Source organism: Lissotriton vulgaris, chromosome 2_1, assembly GCF_964263255.1.
Source record: "Lissotriton vulgaris chromosome 2_1, aLisVul1.2, whole genome shotgun sequence".
Taxonomy (NCBI): domain Eukaryota; kingdom Metazoa; phylum Chordata; class Amphibia; order Caudata; family Salamandridae; genus Lissotriton; species Lissotriton vulgaris.
Genome location: NC_141687.1, coordinates 239,301,830 through 239,319,907, shown reverse-complemented (window position 1 = coordinate 239,319,907; position 18,078 = coordinate 239,301,830). Strand labels below are relative to the sequence as shown.

At 46.2% G+C, this 18,078-nt stretch overlaps 1 protein-coding gene across 6 annotated transcripts in view; it reads right to left on the bottom strand.

Annotated features, from left to right (window-relative positions):
• NF1 (neurofibromin 1) overlaps nucleotides 1-18,078 on the bottom strand; it is a 2,008,692-nt gene that overhangs the window by 1,123,729 nt on the left and 866,885 nt on the right. The window lies entirely within an intron of this gene.

The window sequence follows — 18,078 nt, the reverse complement described above, 5'->3', positions numbered from 1 at the left end:
CGCGGACGTCAGTTCTTATACATAGCTTTTCCAGACCAGAAACGCAGAGCCATGATAAAAACCAACACTGGTACCATAAAACTAGGGCCCCGAAAGGGCATGACCTTAACCCTAGATATCGGTTCGCAGAATGGGGAGGATGGGTGGGGCGGTAAGGAATCTAATACGAACTACTGTTTCTTACAGATATATCGTTACCGAAGGTAAGTAACTTGTGCATCTGAAAGAAACAGGTTAATATTAGATTCCTTACCTTAGAATACCCCAGCAATACCAACTCCGGTGGAGGGTCTGCAAAATAATGATCACACCAGAAAGTCCTCGAGAACGGAACAGCCGAAAAAGCCATGTCTCCGGACTTGGCTGTCCAGGCAGTAGTGTCTTGCAAACGTGTGCAGCGAGGCCCACGTAGCTGCCTGACAGATGTCCTGCAAGGGGACTCACCGACCAAGGGCAGTAGTAGCCGCCGTGGCCAGAGTGGAATGGGCCCTCAGCCCAACAGGAGGCTCGTTTTCAGCCAAAGAGTAGCATACCTTGATGCACAACACGACCCACCAAGAGATGGTCCGCTTGTGCACCGCCCGACGTTTCTTAGCGCCCGCGTAACCAACAAAGAGTTGGTCATCCACCCAGAACTGGCGTGTGCGATCCAAATAGAATGAGAGCGTACGATTTGGGTCCATACGGTGGAGCGTCTCCTCCTCTTTCGAGGGATGCGGAAAGAAGGTGGGCAAGGTGATGGACTGCCCGATGTGGAAGGGTGTGACTACTTTGGGCAGGAAAGAGGGTCGCGTCCGCAGGATTAGAGGAAAGAGCCTGGAGCTCACTCACATTTCTGGCAGAGGTGATGGCAACCAGGAATGCAGTCTTCAGAGTAAGGAGACGAAGAGGATAGTTATGAAGTGGTTTGAAAGGAGGTCACATCAGATAGGTCAGAACAAGGTTCAAGTCCCACTGAGGCATCACGAAAGGAACAGGAGGAAACATATGAGTGATGCCCTTCAAAAACCTATTTACAACTGGGGACTTGAACAAAAAGGGCTGATCAGGGAGCCTTAAGAAGGCAGAAATAGCAGAGAGGAAGCCCTTGGTAGTGCCCAGAGCAGAGCCCTGCTGGGCAAGAGAGAAGAAAGTGGAGAACCTCCGAAAGAGGGTAAGAAAGGGGATCCACAGCCTTTGCTGTGCACAATGCCACAAATTTGTTCCACCTGCAGACGTATACCGATTTTGTGGAGGGACGCCTGGCTGCCAGAATCACATTACAGACTTCAGGAGGCAAGTCAAATGGCCTCAACTGCCACCGCTCAATCTCCACGCATATAAGTGGAGACTCGACAGGTTCGGGTGGAGAACCGTCCCCTGCTGCTGCGACAGAAGGTCTCCTGAAGAGGCAGACTAATCGGGGGATCGACAGACATGCTGAGTAGCTCGGGATACCAGTATCTTCATGCCCAGTCCGGAGCCACAAGGATAACTTGGGCCCGGTCGTGTCTGATCTTCTTCAGCACTCTGAGCAGAAGTGGTAGAGGCGGAAAGACGTACAACAGACCGCAGCTCCACTCGTGACGAAAAGCGTTTCCAAGCGAGTGCCGCATTGGAAATTCCAATACGCAGAACTGATGACATTGCGCGTTCTCTTCTGTGGCGAATAGATCTAACCAATGCTCTCCTCACTCCTGAAAGAGTCCGAGTTCAGACGCTATTCGTGATCTACCATGCACCGACGGCTGAGTTTGTCCGCCATGGCGTTCAGGGAACCTGCCAGGTGTTGAAACACCAGGGTCATGCCCTGATGTTCTGTTCCGGCCACTGCCAGAGGCGCAGAGCCTCCTGGCATAGGGTCCACGACCCCACCCCGCCCTGTTTGTTGGAGTACCACATGGCGGTGGTGTTGTCCGTGAACAACTGCACTACACTCCCCCGGACAGAGGGGAGGAATGTCTTCAGTGCAGGCCGGATTGCCCGCAGCTCCAGAAGGTTGATGTGGAGCCGGACTCCGCCGGAGACCAGACGCCTCTGATCTCCGCCTCTCCCATGTGACCCCCCCAGCCCTGGAGGGACGCGTCCGTCACAACTACGTGCTCCAGTTGGGGTAAGGAAAGGGATCTGCTGCTGACCTAATCGCGGTCCGTGAGCCACCACTGCAACTGTCTTGCAGTACCCTCCGAGATAAGGACATGGTCGTAAAAGTTGCCCTGATGCTGGGCCTACTGAAACTTCAGGTCCCACTGCAGAGCCCGCATCCGCCACCTGGCGTGATGCACCAGAATGATGCAGGAGGCCATCAGCCCCAGAAGCCGCAGCTTCAACCTGACCGAGACTCAGGATAACGGCTGAAAGATCCGAATCAGAACCTGAATATCCCAAACCCGCTGTTCGGGAGGATAAGCCCGAGTCTAGAACTGCTCCGGTGAAGAGGAGCTTCTGAGAGGGACACAGGTGTGACTTCAGCACATTGATGGAGAACCCCAGCAGGTGCAGGAGGTCGGCCGTAGTCTGGAGGTGGCTGACGACTGTCTGGGGTGAGCTCGCCTTCAACAACCAGACGTCGAGGTAGGGGAAGACTAAAACCCCTAACCTGCGCAGATGAGCTGCGACCACTGCCATCACTTTTGTGTACACCCGTGGGGCGCTGGTAAGGCCGAAGGGGAGCACGGTAAACTGAAAGTGCTCTTGGCCTACCGTGAACCACAGGTAACGCCGGTAGGCCGGCAGGACGGGGATGTGAAAATAAGCGTCCTGCAAGTCCAACGCTACCATCCAGTCTACCGGGTCCAAGGCAGCTAAGGCCTGAGCCAAAGTCAGCATCTTGAACTTCTCCTTCCGGAGGAAGCCGTTGACGTTCCGCAGGTCCAAGATAGGGCGTAGGCCCCCTTTGCCCTTCTTGGGAACCAGAAAGTAGTGGGAGTAACAACCACACGCTACTTCTGGCCCCGGGATGAGCTCAATGGCCCCCTTGGCCAAGAGGGCTGTAACTTCCTCTTGCAGAAGACTCAAGTGATCCCCCGACAAACGGTGGTACTGCGGTGGCATGGCTGGAGGGGTCGCCTCGAAGGGAAGGGAGTAGCACCTTCGGACGATTTGCAGCACCCACCTGTCCGATGTGACAGTGCGCCAGTAGAGGAGGTGATGGCGAACCCTGCCTCTCACTGGCGTCACATGGGCCTGAAAGCACGGACTAGAGGGTTTCGAGGAGGATGCTGCAGGGGTAGGTGTGGACTAACTCGCCATTGTCCCCGACCACAGCGGTTACCACGTCCGCCACCGTGCTGGATGTTAGTCTGCGGGCCGTGGCTGGCAGGACGTGTGGGGGCGGCCCTTTCTTGGCCACGAAAGGAGCGAAAGGCAACAGTTTGCTGGCGCGGGGCCAAGAGGCCCAAGTACAAGGCCGTAGCCATGGAGTCCTTAAAGCGCTCAAGCGCACTGTCTGCCTTGTCGCCAAAGAGGCGACGGCCATCAAACGGCATGTCCATAAGGGTGTTTTGGACATCAGCCAAAAAGTTGGCGGACCTCAGCCAGGCGTGGCGACGAATCGCCACCGTCGTTGCCATCGCTCTGCCCTGCGAGTCCGTGGTATCCAGCCCACACTGGATGCAATTCCGTGCCGCATCTCGACCCTCCACAAGGGCTTGGGTGAGTTTAGTCCGGACCCCTCCGGACATTGTGGCAGCACGTCCGCGACCGTGTCCCACAGAGTGGGTGTAACGGCCCAAGAGGCACGCAGTGTTGACTGATCGCAACCCCAAACTAAGTGAGGAGAACATCTTTTTACCATACTGTTCGTACCTCTTGGATTTCCGATCGGGGGGAGCCGTCGGGAATGCGGGCTGGGAGTTAGAGGTCTGGATGACCAGGCTCTCGGTGGGGTGGGTGGACAGGAAGGGTCACCCGGAGGCGCCTTGCCACGTTCCTATCTACAGTCCGACCTGTATCAGACAAGGAAAGTGCCCAGAAGAACGTCTGACAAGGCCTCATTAAACAGCAGCAGAGGCTCAGCCGAGCTTGCCTGCGGTTTAAGGACCTCAGTGAGGAGGTTAGTCCTCACAGCCGCGACGGGGAGCACAAGGCCCAAGGCCTTGGCAGCCTGCATCAGCACCACACTACAGGCAGCCCCCTCCTCCGTAGCCACAGTAGGAGGGGAGACAAAACCAGTGTCTGGCAAAGTGTCCAGACCACTGGCCTCCCCGAGCACACCTGCCCAGTCCTGAGAAGACTGGCACTCACGTGCCAGAGGATCCTCGGACCCCTCCCAATCCTCCTCGCCACCCATCTACTGATACTTGGGTCAAAGGATGGGGCCGGGTCGTAGAAGTAAAAATCTCCTAGCGGCGTTGAATACGGCGTCGGACAAGAAACCAGGGACGACGCCGTTCTGGGACGGCGCCTGAGGCGACACCCTGGGGGCCGGCGTCGGCAAAGTTGTAAGGTCGACCGGCAAAGACCCGGATCCAACGGGGCCTTCGGTGTCGGGACCGAAGTCGCCGACGGCGCCGGGGCCTTAGCACCCGGCCTGCTTGGGGACCCAGTCGGGGCCGCTTGGCCCGAAGGCGCCGCTTAACCCGACGAAGGAGTGAGCGACCTCATGGCCATGAGGAAGACCTCTATCTCCTCCGGCGTCGTGTTTTGCCCAGGGACCGGCGGGTATGGAGCAGGCCGTGACGCCTGCGGCTCCGGTGGAGCCGTGTGGGCGGTGTTGCCCGAACCCCCGGCCACGTTGCGCGAGTGTTAGGGGGAGTCAGAAGAGCGACTTCTTGTGCCTCTTATCTGAGGACCTCGAGCCCGAAGACTGATGATGACTCCCGGAACTGTGGTGACTCCGGCCCCACGACAGGTACTTCGACTTCCTTCCATACAGGGACCTCGAGCGGCGCGGGGCCGACTGCAAGAGCTCGAGTTGCTTGCGGGACGACTCCCGTCTAGCTTTGGACGTCAGGGCCCGGCAGTCGGAGCAGGACTTGTCGTCGTGGTCGGGCCCAGACAGTGAAGGCACCGGCGATGGAGGCCGGTAACCGACACCAGTCGGCTACAATCGACGTAGGGTTTGAACCCGGGCATCCCTACCGGCACCGTCTGAGTCGAGTGACTTCGAAAGATGATCAAAAATGATCGAAAAAGTTAGTCAAAAATGGACTATGGGTAAGACTTTTTCCCGGATCGGCGCTTGCTGGCGCAGAAAAAAGAAGAACTGATGTCAGCGCGTGAGGGCGGCGTCTAAGTACTCCGGCGACGTCATCCTGGCGGTCGCGGAGCCGCAGACAACGCCTACTGACGTGCAAGGGTACTGCTACGCAAACGTTTCCGGATCCAGTCTGACGCCTGGGGATATTCTAAGGTAAGGAATCGAATACTAACCTGTTTCTTTCAGATTATCGTCAATTGACTGCATGTTGTTGCCTGTATCACCTACGGCATAATTGCTTTATTACGTTTTGTATCATTAATTAAATAGCACATTTTTATTTATTGATTTACTTTATTTTAATTATTTATTATGATTTGGAACTCCGTAGAGTTCCACATAAAAGTACATCTGAAAATAAACATTACACTCCATAGAGATGGACAGCGGAGTGCTAAATTCATCATAGCATATGTACAAACACAGAAAAACCTATAATTGGGAACCATTCTATAACTAAATAGCACATATGCAGAGGAGGATAAAGTATTTCTACAAATCAGTTGAACTAGATGAAGATTTTCAGAAGAATGAGAAAAATAAATCGAAATGGTCCATGAGCTAGCAAAGCTTACAAGCATCCACTGGAAATAAATATTCCAAACACAGGACCACTCCAGCATGATTACTTCCAACATAGCAAACCCTAATAAAAGATGTTTATATGTAATGGCCAGAAAGAACATCATTAATAGCTGTGATAAAAGATGGGGGAAACAAGATGGGAGCCCCTTATATTTGACTGAAGATCTGGATGAAATGAAATCCTGCATCATCAGTTCACCTTCTGCTCAGACTCGATAAGGAGCCTGCTATTTTATCAAATACAAGAAACAAATAATAAATCATACGAACAGATGATGCTTTCGATAATATAATGAGATCTGAGTAAAGTAAAAGTGTTACTGGAAAACTGTGCTCTATATATGTGCATTTGATACAACTAACATGCAAGCCGGTCTGGAGCGATAAGCTCATTCGGCCGAAGCAATATAGAGACTGGATGTAGAACAACCACCTATACTGGCCAAAATATTAAAACGCGTGCCTGTCAATGCTAGATCAATATACAAAAAAGAGACGCTAATGAAACAATCTAGACACAAATATGCAAATAGGTATGCTTTTCATAACCCACACTTTGCTGAAAAGATAGCCCCTATCTTATACAAAGTGATACAATCAGAATACAAAAAATCATTACGATAAAACAGTTGGACTAAAATGGACAAAGAAACTAACTGTGCATACATAATATATTTGCACTTACATAACTTCTCAGCAACAGACAGAAGACACAAACATCTAATTTCTTGTCCTTTTATGTCAGAGCACCTCACATGCAATACCCTTATGCAACTCATTTGCCACTTTCACAATAAGTCAACCTAACCTGATATCTGGATTTCGAGCTTTCTATATAGCACAGCTCATTGCTTACACTATTCATACTGCCGGACACACCCAAGATAAAATATCTGATTAACTTAAACTATGTGCCTCCCTTTAAACTTCTGGTTCTTACTAGAGTGACTACCTTGCCATTAATTTAAACAATTTGTTAATAAAATGCTTGAACTTCAAAAAAGCCTTCTATCCCAGAATAGAAGATCAAGTTGGAAGGACATGAACTTGGACTTTCTCAAACCAACTGACACCACCAAAGACCACCCACCAACATTTTCAAGCTCTGAACTTCAACAACCACACATTTTAATGAATGGCTGTCAAAATAAAATCCAAAAAGATCATCAACACGACTTCCAGCAGGTCAGTGAAAAGTTTCACTGATGAGGGTGCATTCACTCATATCCACCAACAGAGTACTTGAGCACACAAAGAAAATAAATTAGTTCTAGAATGGAGGAATCAATACATCCATCAACTACATATTAACATTCCTGAAAGACAAAAAGATTCATTATTCATCTCACCTTAGTTGGCTTCATGAGCTCATGCTCAGCAAACAAGGTTTTAAAAATGTTTTCTGAATTTATGAAACGGACACCCTGCCCAGATGAATGGGCCGCACTCTCAAATACTTTGTAATGCTTTCACTTCTCACTTCCTAAGAAAGGTCAAAGAAGTGCACACTCTACTGGTTCAAAGATACCATATAACATCTTGGCGGCTATCTGGAACTTCAACCTAAACTTAGAGTTTCACACAGACTCAACAGAACAGTGATTTCTTTTTGCAGAAACAAGCAATGTTTGACTGATGTAGCTAATAAAAATCCTAACATGGGTAGCTAGAACTCTCGTCAATTCCATTCAGTATTGCCAACATATTATAAGGTCTACTAAAATACAAACTAAAATGTATCCAGTTTATTCAGAACATAGCAGCCGGACAAGTAGTGAGAGAAAAAAATGGAAATCTCCCAGATTTACAGAAGGCCTCGCTGGCTTTAACTGGCAACCGGTTTCAAAGGGTATTTTTATCAAACTTGCACTATCATTAGGCTTGCCTTCATTAGCAAAACAGAGCACTGAACAGTTATGGATCTAAAATCCGGTAATGGAAATTGGGCCCATTTGCTTCAGAAGGATGTTGTTAAGTGGAGCAGAGGAAAAAAGTGTTCTACGCAAGGGTAGGCATGGTGCACAAACAAACATCAAACATCCACCACTGTCAAGTTCAGCACGTTCTTATGCATAACAGACCTTAATGAGTAAATCGGGGATAGTGGATATTATTAAAGTAAATGCAATTTACACTCCAAAAATTATTCATCACACATCCCTAACTAGTTAGGTTCCTGCATCTTGGGAATTGGGAAGGTTAAAAGGTATTTCATGTTAAAAGCATTTTTGTTAAGATTTCAAAATATAAAAACCTTTAAGAATTGTGCCCCCTCGGGCTCAGACTTATATCTAATCCTGGCCCTAGTATCTATATTTATCTCTCAGTGATGACACATATATGCTTGAACTTGCTCTAACACTGTAACATATAAGTACTACCTATTACAATGGGCCTGTTGGGTGATTTGAACACAAGAATTTGTTGAATTTATAGGGCATTTTTTCTATTCTTGGTTCGGCACAATTGGTTACCTTCTCCTATATGGGTGAATAAATGAAGGGTCGGTTAGTCAAAATGCTTGGTACACATGGGCTGGCTATTCCAAATGGAAGACCATGTTTCACTATCCCAGTGCAGCCAACATATAAGACAACTGGCTTTTGACAAACATGGATTATACTTTTGTTTCTTTGTCCCACTAGGAGGAAATGAGAGTTTCAATAAAGAAGTGAAAACTATCAGTTTCAACAACTTGTGGGTCCAAGAGGTAGGCAAGCTCATCCTATTAAAGTTGGACTGGTTGGCCCAAGAAAAGTTTTTGTGGCCATTCCTGGATAATCAAAGAAAGTGAACTGTGTTGTTTTATGTGATCAGCTACATGTTTGCACTACATAACTTTAGAACCTGGTCATATATTTAAAAAAAATAGGATTGTTTGAATACGAATTTGATCAACCTGCTGCACACTTACTTAAAATCAGACAACTTGCCTTTGTTTACTATTAGCGACAGAGGTAATTGATTCAACCAAGATTGTTTAGATGCTGAATTAAATGTGAGGTGTGAGTGGCGATTGTACCTAAAACACAGTAATGGTAAGCACATCATTCTCTATCATGTTACAGGAAGCACTATTCCTTACAAAATACTGGGCTGATGATAAAATGGAAAGTAGACATTTATTCCAGCGCATGATTTCCAATTGTCCAGCTGATAGTATAAAGATTAAATCATCACCCCTAATTCCTTCATTGGTAAATTTTCCAGCAGAAGTGGGCAGGTTAGGGTATTAACCGCTTTGTCACGGCTCCATTAGTTAAAATAGTATAAAGGCCAAATTGGCTAAACAGTGGTAGAGGTCAGGATTGAAGAAATCAAGAGAAAACTCCCCATCCCTGTAGTTTTTAAAATTACAACGTTTTTGGTAGGGAAGCTTTTTAAAGGGGCAACATATTTCCCAAGCTTAGACCCTATTGGTATAATTCTGATACTACTCAAGAGTAATATTTCATATTGGTCCTTTGGCAGAACAATGTTTTTTTTACCAAGCACATGACAACAAGTAGGAATCAGTTTAGTGACATTTCGTGGAAAAGCTGTATGGCACTGAAGTCTTGGGGTGTGAACTTTAGAAAGGATTTTTTGTTACACACTTGTAGATTAGAGGGAAGGGTTTAACATTAAATACTGCAGTTAGCCCTGAATCTGAATGTAAAATGTTACTTACCTTTTAACCATTTGTTCGCAGTGTGTAATGCTGTAGATTCATATGATCTATATTCTCTTGCCATCTAGTATTGGACGAAGAAATTTTTCCCCCAAAAAGGTTGAGACTATTCCCTTGTAATAGAATGCATCAGCATAACCGCTTCACCTCAGATTGTTTTCCTGCTAAAGGGCGAGTAATGCAAGACATTTTGACTGCGAGTTTGCTGATGATACAATGAGAGTAATATGTGTATAGTATAGCAACCATATATGTGATCATTGCTAGCTTCAAGCAAGGATGCATATGAATCTACAGCACTACACGCTACAAACAAATGGTTACAGGGAAGTAATATTTTTCATTCATAGCATGTGTGGCTGTAGATACACATGTTCTGCATAGATTTTACGGCAGTCCCTTCAAAAAGCAGAGGCTAGTTAGAAGATGATGCAGATACTTGGAAAAGTGTCCTTAAAAATACTTGGCCCACCTAAGCTCGTCAACATGCTAGAGCTCTACAGTCGGTGGCGGGGATATTGCCTGAGAAAGATAGAGTGGCATCCTTTTTCAGGGTAGAATCTTGGGAGCACTTATAGGGTGCATTTAGGCATAGCATGTTTAGACATGTTTAACTCTTGATCTGGCAATATATAAGCTATGAAAATTGGAGAGCACTTATGGGGTATTACAAAGGCTACAGAAAGTTCATTAGACTTTCTGAATGGATTAGTCCTGTTAATACTGTACATATGCTCTTATCAAAATTGTGACACTGCCTTTCTGCTACAGAGTCTACTTTTGGGAAAGTGACAAATTGCTCAATTGTTTGGTTGATGTGGAAAGAATATACAACCTTAGGTAAAAGTTTCCAGTTAGTGTGAAGAACTAAGCTATCGGTGTTAACCGGACTGTATGGTTTCTGTAGTTTAAGCACTTGTAGCTCACTAGTAATTAAGCAGAGTGAAATTGTAATGCACACAAATGAAGATGCTTAATAGCAGTGCCCAAACAACGTGTGAGTGCAACAATTAAGTTCTATACAGGTGCATAAGATGTGTTTTGAGGAATAATCATTTTGAGCTTTTCTATGAATGCTTTAATAACAGAGACCATAAAGACTGACAAATGTTGTTGGTTCTGAAGGCACAGTACAAATGTAGTGAGATGCACTCCTGTGCTAGTATTTACTAAGCCTGAGTTATAAAGGAGAAAAAAGTAGGAAACAATGGGCTGCAGTGAAACTGTTAAATGATCTATTTGTTTGGAAAAACAGTGGGGCATGAATCACTTTCATTTGTCTGCATACCTGGTATGAGGAGTGAGTTTCCTAGTCTCTTGCACAATTGGCATGCATTCTTGCATGGAGAGTTAATGTACACAAACTCAAAGTAATGAGATGACAAACTGTTAAAGTTCTTTGGGATACGAATGTCCGAGACAACCCTGATGTTGAGTGAGAAGGTCTGGCCATTCTGAGAGCTTCTAGTACGTGCTGACACATCCCTAGAAGCATTAAGAACCATCAGAGATGTAACCATGTTGGTGCACCTAGGATAAAAGTCATGGACACCTGTTCCATCTTCCTGGCAGCATTCAAAATGAGGGGATGAGGCGGAAAAGCGTAATCAGATATCCATGGCCCAGAGATGCAAATTACATAGCCCTTGGATTTTGGGGAGAAGGCGGGTGGGGTGGCGGTCTGGCAGTTAAGTTTGTCATTTTCAGAAGTTGCAAATAGATTTCTTTTTGGAGACTAGTGGATGAAGGACTTCTGTCTGTAGCTCCAAATCTTGTGGCTGTAGCTCCAACTCATGTACCTGTTGATGTGTCCTGCAGAGCAGGTCCGCAAAGTCATTGTCCACTCCTGAAAGATGCTCTGCCAAGAGGTGAATGCTGTGGTAGCCTGCTCAATGGCAAATCTCCAGTGCTAACTGCAAAAGCTGGAGTCAATGGGTCTGCTGAATGTTGGCCGTCATGCTGTCTTTATTTATGAGTGCAGTTGTGCCCTGAAGAACTGGGAGAAATGCTTTGAGGACTAACAGTTCCAAGCAGTTGACGTGCCGCCAATAGTGCCGAGGATCCAGAGTATCTTGGAATGTTATGTGGTAAAGGTGGGCACCACACACCATGAAAGAGACTTCTGGTAATGGTAATTTGCAAAATGAGCTTTAGAAAGAGCCTGCTGCTAAACAGAGTGTTGCTGTTCGACCAGAAGTAAAAATGCTGAGCCCATGCCATTACAAACACTAGATATTCACCATGCCCTTTCATTTGTGACCACTAGCATGAGAGACGCTCCTGTAGAGGTCTTATGTGGAATCTGGCAGGACATTTGCTATGCAAGAAGCCTTTATGCCCAATAGTGTTATCATAGCCCAAAAAGCGATGGGACGATGTGTCTGAAAGAGGCAGCAGCTGTGGGGATGTGGGGATGTGTATGCCTTGTCCATCCCGTCTAAGTAATCAGGACTGACCGTAGAAGGGTTACAATTGCTGAGATAGGAGTTGCAATTTTTTCGTATTGATGCTGAAGCCTAGTTTGTGCAAGTTTCAAAGCTTTATTCGACATTAGTCATAAAAGCATTCACCTAACCCTAATACAATAAATACTACAGATAAAATACTTTCTAAAATACATATTAAACATTGATAGTCGAATAAAATACATATTAAAATACAAAAAGATTTCCACAATTCATATAAGGTATTATTCTAAAAAAATATAACAATTCATGTGACGGAATGGTGGAATAGTAATAGACATAATTCATTATGTTGTAATTGACATTAGCGAGCGAGTACGGATTGTCCATGCCCAAGCAAGAAATTTTGCTACAGCAACCACAAACGGAGTGGAACAATCGGATTCCAGTATCCTGAGGGCTACCGATTGGCTACGAGTGCCCATATTTAGGCACACTGGCTTTAGCCATTTGCGTCTTGGACTCGAATACAGTGGACAACAGAACAACAAATGGGAAATGTGCTCAGTTTGATCTTTACAATGGTGACAATGTTCATCCTATGCTGGGGACCAGTGTTTCTTAAAAGCATTCACTGGTAATGTACCTATACGAAATTGTAAATATAATTTTCTATCATGCGGTCGTTCAATTACGTCCCAAAATAGTTCGCATGAGGGGTACATTTTTATATCCAAAAATCGAGTTGTTAGTTTTGATTTGGATCCATTACAAAACATTGTAAGGTACACCATTTCCCAATATAGTTCTTTCAACTTTGCTTTCGAGGGAAAACTAGCCACGTCATTAGTATCCCATAGATGTTCCAATTTCAGCTTTACAAGAAGTCCCCGTAGTTCCTTTAGCCATGGGATACAATGAAAACAATCGAACTTAACAACATCCGTCAGGGCTGCAGCATAGTGACTTAATTCAGGGGTCACCATCAGACGTCTCCAGTATAAAAGAGGCCGTAGCCTAGCTATGTCCTCTATATTTTTCCTGCCAAGATCCAATTTTAGAGGAGATATGGGTGTGCTTTGAGGGACCATTACAAGCCCTCGCAAAAATCTATTTTCTGCACGTCCCAGTTCTCCCAAATTTGAAAACCCCCATAGTTCGGATCCATATAAACAGGCACCCAATACTTTCATGTTGTAAATTTCAAGTGCACAATTTACCGGCTTAGTTAGCGAGGCTCGATGTTTTAAAGCAATTGCGCCTGCTAGCTGTCTAAACTTCAATACTGTTGTATTAATATGCGATTTCCAATTCATATTTTCCTGTAGGATGATGCCTAAAAAGGAAAAAGAGTCTACTCTTTCTAAGGGAATGCCTTTATATTTTATTACACCTTTGAAGGTGGACTGTTGGTTAAGGCACATGAATTTGGTTTTGGTAGTATTCAATTCAAGGCCCTTGCCATCACAAAATTCACCAAAGGCATCAACCACTTTTTGGAGACCGCTCGGGGTGCGTGAAAGTACGAGCGTGTCGTCCGCGAACATCAGGACGGGGACGTGGGAGCCTGCTATGATTGGGGCGTCACTAGGGGATTTCTGTAGGTATTCGACAATACCGTTTATATAAATTGAAAATAGTGTCGGTGCTAGGACGCACCCTTGCCTCACCCCACGCTCTACTGGAAAGGGATCTGTTACTTCTCCTTGCTTGCCCCATCTGATTTGAGCAAAATTATTTTCATGGAGACGAACAAGGAGAGTAAGGAGTTCCTGACTTAGGCCTGCGTCAGCCAGGGTCTGCCACAGTTTTTCTCTGGGGACCAGGTCGAAAGCTGCTTTTAGGTCCACAAAAACTGCATACAATGTCCCCTTCTTTAGTGTAACGTTTCTCCAATAGATGGTTAGGAAGTGTAAGACTTGGTCTACGCTACTGGTTAAGGGGCGAAACCCTGCCTGGTATGGTGACAGTATGTTCTTTTCATCGATCCATTGTTGCAGTTTATTCTGGACTAGGCGGCCCATCAGTTTTTGGGCTGTGTCGATGAGACTAATGGGTCTATAGTTTTTAGCCAGAGTTTTATCGCCTTTTTTGAATATGGGGATAATTTCAGCTCCCTTCCATGAAGCAGGTACTTCCCCTCCCATTGCCACAGCATTGGCCAACATTGTAAAATAACTACACCAGGAATTCCGGTCCGATAGAAATATGTCAGCCGGAATTCCATCCATGCCCGGCGCTTTTCCCCCCGCTACACAATCCAATACATTACTTACATCCTTTTCATCAAATATTGGATTTTTGAAAAAAACATGTGGGGGGGTTGGTCATAGTTGAAGGCTGGATTTCGGGCATACTGTGGTAGGAAAAACTCTATCCAATTATTTTTCGCAACATGGTTCAGAGGCTGGGCAGCTATCCCTCCCTTCTCCCATTTTACTGAGGCCCAGAAACGTTTAGAATCCTTGGCAGCACAGGCCTCCTTTAGTTCATACCAGCAATCCTCATCCCAGCGTTTCTTGGCCTGTTTTTGGGTCTGTCTATAATGGTTTCTGGCCATCCTAACTGTTATTGCATTTCCAGTTCTCAATTCTGTACTTAGGTTATGTCGTGCTAACCTACAACTCTTGTCGTACCATCCTTGACTATTTTGATCCTTTTTCTTTTTGTTGGGAACTACTGTTTTAATAAAGAAGCTTTGGATTTTACAGAAAAGCTTCTCATGGGCCTCCATCATGTAGTCTTTGAAGTTAAACTTCCCACAGTGGGACTTGATCTTGTTAACTTCATCCGCTACTAGTTGTTTGAGGACCTCCAATTTAGATACATCTTCTAGTAACATACTCCACTTCAAATGGCGATGATTGTTAGAGCATACAACATCTTGCGTCACCAATTCATTTTTGCTGGAGAGCTCCATAGCTTCTTGGTAGGAGTGAAGGGTCAGGCATAGGGGGTTATGGTCACTTTCTAGTTTGTCTTTCACTACCATATCTACCAATTTGCTCCAAACCCTTACATCCAGTAATAGGTAGTCAATTCTGCTAGCTGCTCGGCCATTATCAGATGTATTTTTCCCTATTAAATCAGAGGGTGAACGTCCATTTACTGCTCTCAACCCTCTTGAAAGACAGAGACTCTTTAGCTGAATTGCCACTGTGCTCCATTTCCTGATAGCAGGCACCTCCAGGTGAGGTATTCCCCATTTAGCATCCTCCTCTTCGGCCAGGATCCTATCCTCTTCACCCAAGGGTTCGAAGGTGGTATTAAAATCCCCTCCCACTATTACGTGAGGTGTTGGTGATAACATTTCAATGTTCTGCTCTAGGGTTGTTATGACCTCTGAGGATTTACCACCACCAACTCCCCTGGCATAGACATTAAACAGGACAAGTTGTTGGCCATTTTCCCAACTAATATTAAGAGCTATGATGTCATTGGATGGTATGGACCTTTGTTTAATTGTACAATTCAATGTCTGACGTATCCAAATTAGCAGGCCCCCAGAGGGACGACCCACTCTATTTCTAATTGCAGGCATGTGGAAATTCAAATACCCCTGCCGAAAGGTTGGGGTCAGTGACCACGTTTCTTGCAGCATAATAATGTCGTATTGATCAATGAAATCAACCCATTCCGGAGTATTTATCTTGTTTACTATGCCGGCTATATTCCAAGAGACAAGGGACAATAATAATGTCTCTTGTTGGTGTTGTGTCTGGCCCTTCTCAGGTTCATTTGCAATTTCTTCATTTTCTACGATTACTATTTCTCCATCCCTCAATTTTGAGTTCCTCTCAGTCACCTCTATGGCTCTATTTGGACCCTCTATGTCTGTATTTAGATCTTCAGGAGCGGGAGTTTGGGATTCCCTAGAACCTGTTATCTGCGTGCATGCTAAGTACTCATTCAAGTTTCCTGTCCTTCCATTCTTATGGGGCAACTGTCTTTTAGGAGGGGCAGGTTCACAGCTTATGAGTCAGTCGCATTCGTTTAGGTCGGATAAGGCAGAATAATGATTTTCCAAGTTTAGCCCCCACTCACATATGGGGCCATCCCTAGCCCTTCTATTTCCCACTACTGTCCACTTGGTTCTCAATATACTTGGTTTTGCTACAAGTCCTCTTCTACTATAAAAGAAATCCAACGTTAGTGGAATAATTTCCGCTGTTCTGTGCTGAGGAGGAAAAATATTACGCAAGACGTCTGGTAATACTTCAGGGCCCTTGAAATTTAAAACCACACAATCCCCTTGGAATTTCTTGGTTTTAGTCCCTATCCACTTTACCCGTCTCGCTGTTAGCAAATCATCTGATAGCTTTTCTTTGCCCCAGGGAGATATATGCATATTATTACTCAACCACTGCAGTGCCTTATTTAATAGAGAATCTGGAGACTCAATCTGCCCTAGTTTCAGTGGTGGAACATTAGCAAGCACTAGGATCAATGGTGAGGCCTCTACAATTAATTCAACAGGTCTTATTTCTGTATTGGGATCGACGGTTGTAGTATTGCCTTGAATTTGCACAGGTTCTGTGGTTGTGGGGTTATTGGGATTATCACCAGGTCTGGAGCTAATTAGCTGAATTGGGGCTAGTATATCTTCTGCACCTTCAATCATGTTCCCCCCTGGTATGTTTCCTGTGTCTTGCTTTTCCTCAAGTTTATTTATTATTAGATTTGGAATTTCCCCCACACTATCGTTTGTTTTTTTCAGGAGGATCTCTAATTTATTGACTTTATTAGTAAGGTGGTCTATTTTGGATATAAGAGGTTTTATTAACCCAGATATCTTGGATTCCAACATACCCATGAGCTTACTTGATATCATATCCTCCCAACCTGTACTGTCATTCCCTTCCTCTCTTATTCCTTCTATAGCCCTTCTATGTTTACTTCTAGGAGGGGTCGCTGGTTTGTTCTTACTGGACCGCAGTCCATCTCTTTTAGGAGGAACCTTAGTGGTCCCTCTTTTTGCTCTTGGTGCGGGAACAGGAGTAGGTGGGGAAATACTCTCATTGTCTAACTCTACACCGTTACAAGAAATATTTAACTCTTCCACAGTTAATAAGTCGGCAATAGGATCGGATTGTGGAGCGATAGATGCCATAGAAACATTTGTCATTGAACAATCGTTAGTTTCCTCAATAAGGTCAATAGCATTTGTATCATCACAGTCAGATTGGGTTACACCTAGTGTTTCAATTTGGGCACAAGGTGGAGAGTCCATAAGTCCCAACGAAGACCTTCGTTCGCTATTAATTTTAGCCACCACCTGGACTAAATAATTGTCCATGGTGTTGGCAGGAGTGACGGGGGTTTTCTGTCTCGACATGTTAGCCAATCAAGCCCAGTACAATACAGCAGCTAAATTGAAATGAGATTTAGATGACAAGAGTAGTAAACAGACTTATGTGGAGCCCGAAGATGTATATATCGCCTTACCACAATCACAATTGGGCGCGGGGGCCAAGAGGGGTGGCCCAGTCCAGTCTTGCACAGTCTAGAACGGGCTAAAACGGGCCCGCCCTTGGCCCGGGCTTCGCCCGGCGTTCCGCGAGACGGGGGTGATGCGCTATTTCAGCGCCTCCTGGCGCGCAGATGACGCGGCGTGCGCCGCTTGGGATTCTGGGTATGGTAGTTTTTTCCCCCTCGACCGCACTCCTCTCGGCTACCACCGTACTCCGAGATGGCAGGGGAGTCGGGCAGCGGGAGGCGGGAGGGCAAGCACCGGTATCCAGATGGTTCCAGCAGTTCGAACAGGCGTCAGGGCAGCAAGAGCGTTTTTAGGTACAGAGGTTCCCCCCTCGACCGGGGTGACGCGCTATTTCAGCGCCTCCTGGCGCGCAGATGACGCGGCGTGCGCCGCTTGGGATTCTGGGTATGGTAGTTTTTTCCCCCTCGACCGCACTCCTCACGGCTACCACCGCACTCCGAGATGGCAGGGGAGTCGGGCAGCGGGAGGCGGGAGGGCAAGCACCGGTATCCAGATGGTTCCAGCAGTTCGAACAGGCGTCAGGGCAGCAAGAGCGTTTTTAGGTACAGAGGTTCCCCCCTCGACCGGGGTGACGCGCTATTTCAGCGCCTCCTGGCGCGCAGATGACGCGGCGTGCGCCGCTTGGGATTCTGGGTATGGTAGTTTTTTCCCCCTCGACCGCACTCCTCTCGGCTACCACCCTACTCCGAGATGGCAGGGGAGTCGGGCAGCGGGAGGCGGGAGGGCAAGCACCGGTATCCAG